This window comes from Vicia villosa, linkage group LG2, assembly GCF_029867415.1.
Source record: "Vicia villosa cultivar HV-30 ecotype Madison, WI linkage group LG2, Vvil1.0, whole genome shotgun sequence".
Classification (NCBI taxonomy): domain Eukaryota; kingdom Viridiplantae; phylum Streptophyta; class Magnoliopsida; order Fabales; family Fabaceae; genus Vicia; species Vicia villosa.
This window is the reverse complement of record NC_081181.1, coordinates 171,760,588-171,770,423: the sequence shown is the minus strand read 5'-3', so window position 1 is coordinate 171,770,423 and position 9,836 is coordinate 171,760,588.

Sequence of the window (9,836 nt, the reverse complement as noted above, 5' to 3'; positions counted from 1 at the left end):
TTGTACAATAATTCTAACTATAGTGAAATCTCTTTCGTGTTTGAAAGGGGACTGGAGTACTCTCGGATTGTGAGGGGAACCAGTATATATCGCCGTGTTCTTTATCTTTCCGCATTTACCTCATTCATCATCATTACCAAGAAAAAGATAAGAACCAACAAACACCTTCAAACACTTAACCAAAAAGTTAGTAAACACATTGTCATAAAAACCGATTATTTTTGAAAACCTAATTCACCCCCCCTCTTAGGCGCACTTATAGACTTACATGGGCAACACCCACCAGTAAACCTAAGGCTATTAGGGTTTATAAATGAATCGAGGTTAACAAACCTAAAAATTAATTATTGGTTTTTAACCTAATTAATTAATTGGTTAAAAGTATATACAAAAATAATAATTTGTTAGAAACAATTATGTTTAATGTTATGAGAAAAATCGAGTTTTCGATTAAAAGAAATAATGGTGAAAATATTTATTTAATTAATAAATAACATGTTTTAAAAACTAATTTTTAAAATAATAAAATAAAAAAAATAGAGAAAAGAAAATAAATAAAAAGGGTTCACAAAATAAAAAATTAAAATTAAAAGAAACTTAGCTTTGCTCCCGTGTGGTGCGATCTTGAGGGTGTATAGTGAGGATGCAGGTTCACATGCGTTTGATCAGCCCAGAGAATAATCCTACGGCCAGTACATGAAGCCCCATGGTGGTCGCGCGTGTGATGGGAGTATTGGATCTGTAGGCACATTATAACAAGAAATTTATAAAAATAAGATGTCTTGTGCGGGGCTCGAACCAGACCCATCACGATTGCCAACGCATTCCTTTTGCCAATTATACTGCTTCAGTTTTATTGTCAACAACCTACACGAAAAACATGATATACAAAAAAAAATAATATTCGTTTGGAAAAGTAAAAAAGGAACTGAACTGGGCCCACATCATCCTGCGTGCACCAATGACGTTGGGAGAGAGGAATCAATTTTATTGGCCAACGAATCACAGCATTACACACGTCGTCAAAGGGTCTTCATCGCTATTCATCATCTTCTTCAAACGATGCATAGTATCAGCTTCGTTTTTGCTAGGATTTTTGCTACAAATTTTCGTAGCGTTTATCTGCAAAAATCAAACTCACGTAATACAGATTACATGATTAGAAAAAGTACCCAGACCCCCTAAAACAAACCTTACGAATTCAATGGTGTAAGTTTCAAGCCCTAAAACGGACTGCACACGCGAAACCGAAGAGAGTGACCTCTCTTGCCCTAACCATGGCATCCTTTGAGTCATGCGATTAATCTTCAAAACGATGGTCCAAATAGCTTCTAAACAGCATTATAAACTCAGATGTATGGTTAGTTTGCATTGAAAACCAATAAATCATGACATACGAAATTCAAGAACATGAATGAATATGATGAGCATGCTACCATGGTTATACGTATTATGAGACTTGGTTAAGAATGCACTCTTACTCTATATCACCTGAGGATTGAATTGGGATGATTATTTGGATTTGAACAAGGCTGCCAATATGAGAATGAAAATTCACTTCTTTTTGAGATTTTTGGAAGTTTGAGAGCTTGTTTTTTAGGCTAGGGTTTCGTCCTCCATCATTAGGATTTCCTTGTATACTTATAGGAGATTGAACTAGGGCAAAGAATGGGCTTGGTCCTTGAGTTATTGGAAAAAGAAAATATTTGTTTTAAAAATCATTCTAAATCTTTCCAAATTTGCATGACATCTTTTCCATGGTGTATTCCACGAATTTAGACTCTCCCATGTGATTATTTGGACCATCTTGATTGATTAAAATTGATTAAAAATCAAATCTTTGATTAAAACTAATTTTCATATTTTATAATGATTTATTCCATATTTAAATGAATTAAAATTCAAGTAAATGAAATAAATATTGTAAATATAAAAATAATTAGTTTAAAAAATCATTTTAAGGCCCATGGACAAGTTTGGAATCCATATTTTAGGCCCAATAGTTCAACTTGTGCAAGCCATAACTCATTCAATTTTTGTTCTATGAAGGTGTTCTAGGACTTTTTGGAAAGCTCAAGATGTCTTCTACAAGCCACTTTTGAACATATTTTGCATTTGGAGATTTTATCTTAATGATATAGCTCCTGACAAAAAACAGCTTTTTGCAAGCTTCTAGAAGGACCTGTAATGTTTTGGCTTATATCTCTTAAATGAAGCATTTCTGGCCTTGGCATGTGAGAGACAAAGTTGTAGAGAATTCAATTTCCTTAAAAATGAGATTTGGATGGGAAATTTCTGATTTTCCATGTGAAAGTTATGGCTGGTCAAAGTTTTGTTGACTTTAGGTCAAAAAACCCTAATTTAGAAACTGAGTTTTGTTGATTTCTGATCTTTCCGTGATGAATCATGATCAACACTTGATCAAATGATGAATGATACTTCAAATAATGATGTTGACCAAAAATCAGGAATTTTGGCTGTACTTTGACCACAGTTGACTTTTAGGTCAAATCAGTCGACTGTTGACCATTTGAGTAGTTGACTGAGCAATCCTATGAATCAGAGCTTGAAACTTGGCACGAGAACCCTTTGAAGCATATGAGAGGCCATGAGATTCATTTGAGGTCTTAGAACTTGATTTTACTTTGAGAAATACAAAACCCTAGTTTAGAGGCTGTTGTTTAGGAGAGAGACTGCATGCTTCCTTTTTGTGTATCTTTGAGCATTTGAAAGTCAAATGGACTGAAATATGATTAAATATGATGGGAAGATTTTGGGGTATGACACTAGTAAGTAACAAAACTCCCCATCACGGACATCTCAAACTCATTATGCATCATATCAAAAAAATCCTCACACAAGGATTTGCTAGTAGTATAGTGTTAGCTTGAAAATTCTAGCTAAAGGATTTATCAAGAATTAGGATAACCACATTTGAAAAATAACTAAGTATGAAGAGACTCAGTCTTCGACACACTAGTCACGTTGACTAAGATGGCCCAACTAGCTTGCTACGGTTGATTTGGAAGAGTCTCAGGAACAGATCCACAAGCTTAGGATCACTCTCTTTTCAAAACATGTCCAGAATCTCGACAAGGTGTTATCAATATGTTCTAATCAATTAGATAACAATAAAATTCTTGATTGTAAATTCCTTTTTGAGAAAACCTCAAGCCTACGAATAGAGGTTTCTTTTCTCATTCCAAATCATCCAGAATCGTATTTTGACACTTTCATCTCTCACACTCACTCTAAATTTTAATTTAACTTTCTCTCACTAAATATTTTAGCCAAATACATTAGTGAGAAAAATTCCTTCGTGAGTGAGGATATATCTTTAATTTTGGAAATGGTAGAATTGTAAAATTCATCAAGGGGACCTTTTGTATACACCTTGGTTGAATATTGTACATTTATGAATTTATTTGGGTTATAAGCTCATCTTATAAAAAAATTATATTTGGGGATTGTGTGATCAATCCTAGGTTTGTTTGAAAATTAGCCAGTGTTAAAATTTTCATAGGTTCTTGGTCATCCTGGTTAAAACCAAGATAGGTTAAAACTCAGCTGAGTATTAAAAGCTTCATCGGTTCAAGATCAGTCTGGTTAAAAGCTCATAAGTTTTTGGTTAGCCGGGTTAAAACCAAGGTATTGAGCTCATATTTTTGAAACTTGAAGACTATCCTCTCCAAGGTTCGTGTTCATGGAAAGAAGACTACAACTTCAATTTACTGTTGAGAAGGAAGATTGACCACTTCACTCTTAAAAGCTCTAAACGCCCACATCCATCGTCTTGTAACATTTGGTTGAAGATCAACAAACATTTTCTTGTATAAGGGGGTTTGTGAGTCTTTCCTACTAAAAGCTCTAAAATGTTACTGGAAACTCTCAAGATCAATTCTTGAGGAGAATAGTAAGTTCTTCATATTTGATCGAACCTCTATAATTCTTGGTGTTCCTCTTTTCTCTTAAATTTTATTTTCCGCAAGTTAATTTCTGCATTTATTCTCTCTGCTACTTAGTTTTTGAAAATGATTTTAAACTCTGATTTCACTTTCCAAAAGTTTTCAAAATCTAGTTTTTTCAAACCACACATTTCACCCCCTTTTGTGTGTGAACTCTCAAGTCCAGCAAGTGGCATCAAAGTCTGACTCTTGTTTAAGGACTAACCGTCTCAAGAGGAAGATGACTTCCGATAGAAGATATTTTTTAAATACACCACCATTTTTAAAAAAGTAGTTTTAATATTTGGAAAGCTAGATTCAAAATTTTTCTTTAAAGTTTAAATCATAAATTGTGGGAAACACTAATCAATGGTCTGGTTTACCCTACCCATTAAGTAGATGATGAAGTAGTGGAAAAATCATATTCTCTTTGGACCAAAGAAGAAAAGAGAAAGATAGATATAAATCTCAAAGATAAGAATTTTATAATAATTTCTTTAGATGATAGTAAACTCTTTGATGTTCGCCATTATAAAACCACCAAGGAAATATGGCATACTCTATAAAAAATATATGGGGTTTCTCGTAGTATCAAGCAATATTATATGAACAAACGAAGCGAAGAAGATGTATATACTAGTCATGGATGTCTTTCTAAATTTATAAATATAGGAAGTTTTGTTGGAAAATATTTTACTAACAAATATCTAAGAATTAATAATTGGAAATTTAATCCAACTCTTAAATCAATAGATGAGATTCTTCATGAATTTCAGGAAAAATCAAGAAAGAACGAAATCATAAAGAAGATGAAAGAACTGGTTCAACTACTCAAAGATGAGGGAATCCAAACTAAAGAATCATCATCCTCATCTTGCTCCTATCATACAAATCATGTGCAATCCTTCAAAAGAGCATACTTTGTAGTTGAACGATCTTCAGAAGATTCAACATCCAATGAAAGATCATCTTGTTCAAGAAACGACAAAGAAGATGAATAAGTTTTTTCTACATTTGAATAAAGAAGAGAAGGAGAGACATCAACCTCAGGGAGAAACATGAAAGAATCTTCTTACAACGAAAAATAAAAAATATGCTCAAAGGCATCCAACGCGGGATATACGTTTTCAATCCCGAAGATAAACGATGATGGAAAATGTCAACCATTATGATCAAAGAAAAATATTTAAGGGTATCTCAAAAGTAATGATGTGAAATGATTAGTTGAATGAATAAGTCTATGATGGACTTATTCATTTTATAGATTTACCAACTCTCACATCCATGATGTCTGAAGAAGGATATATCGTAAGGTGTTTTTCCCTTTTGGAAAATACTTATAAAGAATTCTTGATAAAAGAGTGTTTTCTAACCAAGGGGTGTTAAAAAGTAGCATTTGGGGGTGCTAAAAATTAAAAGACAACATAAGGCCCAACAATGCATAAAGAAGGATGAGCTGCAAAAGCCTAATCGATTAGCATGTTATGCTAATCAATTAGAAAAGCTTGAAATACATATTTCTAGATTAAATCGAAGCTTTCCCTGCGCCTCAAGAAGATTAAATCCCAACATTAATAAAGATATTGCAAAATCTGGAGATAATCACAAATATAATTGATGAGATCCACTAGCTAATCAATTAGAAGAGTAAAAAAAGAAAGGCTTTTGATTTAATTTTCAATTAGCACAGTGCACTTAATGCTTGATTAGAAGACACACTCAAATCCTGAGATGCCACGATATAAATAGGTATTCTATTATCACTCTTTTTCATTGCATATTGTTTCTCTCCTTTATTCCTTGTTTGTGAGATTACTCTTGCAAAATCATCATGAATCCAAGAAGATTAAGCTTCTCCTCCAGCCCTCTCATTGATGATTTCATCACCAAACAACAAGAAATAAGATACTTTCTACACTTTGCCAAACGAACCCTTATGAGATTCCATACCATAGCTCTAGAAGATTTCAAAGAATGCAAATTCTTCATAACCTTTGAAGAAATACACCTCTCCTCCTTTCTCTGTATGCTTTCAAAAAGAATCTATACATCCCTTAGAGAGATTTTCTTCTCAAACCTTCATCTTACAGACTAAATAATTCAAAGCAAAGTAAGAAGGCATAAGATAAATCACTTAGTAGAAGAATTTGGAAAGATTTTAAATCTTCCTCATGAAGATAAAATCATTGAGCTTGGAGACAAAGCCAACAAACACAACTACATCACTGCTGCATCCTCCCTCATGAAAGAACCTTCATCACACACACCTTATCCATTCACTGCTGGATACATCCATCCAGAAATTCGAATGACTCACTATGTTATGAATCACATCATCTTTCCAAGAAAAAGTAACTTCAGTCTCCTAACCCAAGTATATATGGAAACTGTATGGGCGTTAGAGAACAAGGTCAAAGTAAACTGCACATGATAGAAAGCAAGGAAAATGGATCACACCAACCATATGGAAACCTAGTCACAAATATTCTAGAAGGAACATAGTTAAATTTTGAAGATGAAGAGTTCAAGGAAGAAACAACCATGATAGGAATCACTATCCTACCATTAATGCAGTACGAGCTTAAAGATGGAAAGATCACTGAAAAGACACCATCAAATGAGAAAAAAGTAAAATCCAAAAGCTAGGAGATACACATAGAGATAGAGAGCTCATACAACTCCCTCATATACGTATAACCAAATACATCATAAAAATCATAAGTGGAAAAATAAATATTATTAATGACAAGATCGATTTTATAGTTCGTCACTTCATCCTTGACTAATCCAAATTACCTCATGATCTGTTCTTCTATGATGATCTTGATGCAGAGTAGTCTCACTTAAGTGTTTTCATTATGTCCTACAAACTTTTTAGTACTTTCCTTCACATGTTTCAATTCAGCAAAATTCCCTTACGTATTTTAAATTATTTGTATAATATAAGTGTGATATTTTCCTTTTCTTAAATGACTTAACTGCCCTTATTCTTAAATACAGTAGAAACTCTTTAAATTAATAATGTCAGAACCGGAGAAATTTATTAATTTAGAGAGTTATTAATTTATCAATAAATTAATAATTATTAATTTAAAGAGTTTTTAAGTAATTATACTGTACATACCAAACAAAAAGGCAAATTAGTCTATGCCTCTAAGAATTACGTTGCAGCGAACCTTGGGACTCAACGTAAATTAATAACTATTGTGTTCATATTCATTGGAAATCAATACTGACTTTTGAAGTACCGTAAATGTAAACAAGAGGAACAAATGTGTTCAATGTATTCTTAAGCAAGTTTGACATATATAACTTACATGATTTTTTAGTTTCTATGAATTATTAATTTATGATTTTCAAGGGACTGAAAATTATAAAGGGATCTCCCGAAAAATTATTATCTTATTATTTTATCGAGTTTTTCAATTTTTTACATTGGCCCAAGTCGAGACCGGACAAATTTATTATTTTAGAGAGTTTATTAATTTACCGAGTATTAAATTAAAGAGTTTCTACTGTATGGTTTTGTAAGAAGTAACTATGAAAATTGTGTGTGTGTGTATATATATATATATATATATATATATATATATATATATATATATATATATATATATATATATATATATATATATATATTAACTATGAAAAAGTCATTCTCTATCTTCTTATGTATGGTGATGATATTTTGATGGCAAACTCTATAAAGATAGAGACCCATAAGCTCAAGGAAATCTTGAATGGTGAACTTGAGATAACAGATCTTAATGAAATTAAAAGAATCTTGAGGATGAATATAATTCGAATCTTGAAGAAGACCGAATTCTTCTTATCTTAATCTAGTTACTTGAAAAAAGTGGGGAACAATTATAAATGCATGATGCTAAAATTGTCTACACTCGTTTTGGTCATCACACAAATCTTTTAGTTACGCAATGTCCTCATACCTAAGAAAATAAGAAGATAATAGATATTAGTCCCTATACAAGTGGAGTTGGAAGAATTATCTATATTATAATATATGGTTAAATATGTTTTTGGTCCCTATAAATAACCCAAAATCTTGTTTTAGTCCCTATAACATTTTCGTTCAAAGAATGATCTTCGTAAAGTTTTCCGTCTCTAATTTTGGTCCCTGCCGTCAACTTTTATTAACAGAAGCTGACGTGGCACGCCACGTGGAAGACAGCTTGGCAAAAATTTTAAAACGCATTAGATTGAGGGGGTTTTAAACCTCCTCTAAATAAACCCAGAAAATTTTAAGAACAAAGTTCTCACAGACATTTCATCAAACACCTTAGATGCACCTTTTAAAATTGCGAATTCATTAACAAATTCCATTAAAAACTTCACAAATTCAAACCTGTAAACAATACAAACCAAACCAATTCCATCAGGACTCATCAATCCCACCAACACGTTTCCAAAAATCTCTCTCCCCAAGAAGATGTCTCCATCTATTCCCAAATATTATCTGCAACATCAAGTAAACCTTTTTCAAAGGTATATCTTTTGATAAAAACAATTGCACAAGCATAGTGTCATAGATTGTCTTGGAAAAGTTATGAAGATCTGCATAAAAAAAAATCTTAGAATAAAAGTAGTTTATTTTACATAATTAGTAAAATGGATAAATAAAGTTCAAGGGTCTCAAGCATTCAAAGACTTATCTTCAAACATGTATTATCAACATCATTCCACTAAACCCCCAGTTCATAAGATATCATTAGCAAAATCGATCCAAATTATCATTTGAAAAATCAATCCAAATTATCAATTACAAAGTCCAACTTTATATTCAGTCACATGTATACAACTTAATTAAAGACTACAAGCTCTATTGTAACTTTTTTCTCCAGCAGTCATAGGATGTAACCCACAGCAAAAATTATTACTATAAATCAACAACTTCCATGACTTAAATCTACAGCATCCATATGATTTGCATTCAAAACCAGTTCACGAGCCAAAAGCTCTCCCTCATAACTGCAACTTTAAAATTGACCATCCCTGTATGACATGCAGCATATTGTTTTCCATTCATCTGTTTCACAAGAACAGGTTAAACTCACATTTTTATCAGAGGTCTGAAAGTTGGCCCATACATAAAAATACAATAAACACACAGGTAATAACAAAAAGAAAATACCTTGTCTAAGCAGCTCCACGGCAGCATTAATATTAGGATGATGAGCTGCAATATTAATTAATTTAGTATTGTCAACTACAATATTTGTTTGCAGGTTTGAAATTTGTGGCTGATGGAATTGGTTCGGTTTGTATTGTTTACAGGTTTGAATTTGTGAAGGCTTTAATGGAATTCGTTAATGAATTTACAATTTTAAAAAGTGCATCTAAGGTGTTTGATGAAATGTCTGTGAGAACTTTGTTCTTAAAATTTTTTGGGTTTATTTAGAGGAGGTTTAAAACCCCCTCAATCTAATGCGTTTTAAAATTTTTGCCAAGCTGTCTTCCACGTGGCGTGCCACGTCAGCTTCCGTTAATGAAAGTTGACGGCAGGGACCAAAATTAGAGACGGAAAACTTTACGAGGATCATTCTTTGAACGAAAATGTTATAGGGACTAAAACAAGATTTTGGGTTATTTATGGGGACCAAAAACATATTTAACCCTATAATATATATAGTAAGTAGATCAAACTTAACATATGTAGATTATTTATGGAAAATTCAAGTTAAATTTATTTGGAAGCTTTGAAGTGAGTGTTGAACTATTTTAATGGTTTCTTGAAATATTGTTTAAAGTATACAAAGTCAAATAAAGAGGAAGACTTTTTTTGGAGGATTTTGTAAATTCAAATTATGCAAGTAATATGAAAACTAAAAAATTCCTATCATGTTTTTGTGTTTATGCTGTTTGGGACAACTATAA